This window comes from Scylla paramamosain, chromosome 1 (assembly GCF_035594125.1).
Source record: "Scylla paramamosain isolate STU-SP2022 chromosome 1, ASM3559412v1, whole genome shotgun sequence".
Taxonomy (NCBI): domain Eukaryota; kingdom Metazoa; phylum Arthropoda; class Malacostraca; order Decapoda; family Portunidae; genus Scylla; species Scylla paramamosain.
This window is the reverse complement of record NC_087151.1, coordinates 14,953,828-14,955,000: the sequence shown is the minus strand read 5'-3', so window position 1 is coordinate 14,955,000 and position 1,173 is coordinate 14,953,828. Positions and strand designations below refer to the sequence as shown.

At 49.2% G+C, this 1,173-nt stretch overlaps 1 protein-coding gene across 1 annotated transcript in view; it reads left to right on the top strand.

Moving 5' to 3' along the window:
• The window catches only part of LOC135101302 (uncharacterized), a 57,547-nt gene extending 56,783 nt beyond the window's left edge, over positions 1 to 764 (top strand). The window contains exon 5 of the mRNA XM_064005102.1: positions 1 to 764. This exon is cut by the window's left edge and continues 3,395 nt beyond it. The gene's annotated coding sequence lies outside the window, so the exon portion shown is untranslated.
• Positions 765 to 1,173: the final 409 nt, after the last annotated feature.

Genomic DNA, 1,173 nt, shown 5'->3' with positions numbered 1-1,173 from the left:
ATGGCGTGTCCGTAGTCACGAGGTTTTATTATTAACAAAAGCGGCGATCCACAAGGCTGAGGCGAGGCCCGGAGCGTGACACGCCGCGGGACTGCTCCTGCTGCTGCTCCTGCAGCTGCTGAGGGGGTGGTGCCCTTCGCTTGTCCCTAGTCAGTGATTGTCCATCTCTGCCTGTCTGTCTGCCTGCCTGCCTGCCGGAGTGCTGGGGCGAGCAACAAAGTGAAGATCGAACTCAAAGGAACAGACAATACACACACACCGCCACACCCACTTGACACCGGGACCGGCGACAGCACCACCACCACCACCACCACCGGCACCAGCAGGCTGCTCACATACAAGGGACCCGAGCCTCAGAGGTGTACATGTGTAGCTAGAAGTGCACGGATATACATATATGTGCATCTGTATGCATATATCATGCGTATGTATGAGTGTACGTAAGAACGACTGTGTGTGCATAACTGTGGATCAGTGTTTACATACAAGCGTATTACTAATATTATGCATGTATTTAGCTTTTTTCATTTCTTTTCTTCTTCATTCATAACTTAAATCATTACTGGCGTTATTACTGTTATTATTATTATTATTATTATTATTATTATTATTATTATTATTATTATTATTACAACGATCACCAACATCATCTTATTCTAACAATTACAATTTTTTTTCCATTCCTCCCTGAGCTTCGTTCCACAGTGTCGGGTAACGTATGTAATTGTCTCATGTAATTTAAGAATAAAGAAAATTATCATAGTTGTCACCTCTCTCAGTACAACCCACGCGCCACCACCGGTGCCCACCAGTGCACCATCCCACCACAGCCACTACAGCAGCCACTGCACCAATACGCACCCCTCTTCACCTCTCTGCCGTGCGTGTGCCTGTCCACAGTATGTTTTATTTTGCGGTCTAAAAATTATCTGTACACTTGGCAAGACCACCACACCCCCGCCAACACGCGGCTCTCCCTCCATGCATGACACAAGCTTGCCGCTCCGCCGCCGCTGCCGCCGCCTCGCCTCCGCCCCGCCCTTTGTACCCGTCAACAGGTGAATCCCGCTCGTAATTGACGGAGGAACAGACAGGTGGGAGAACACAGGTGAGTGACGCGCTCTAGGTCCCAATTAACTCCCCTGCGCTATCTAGGGGTCTCGACAACACTTG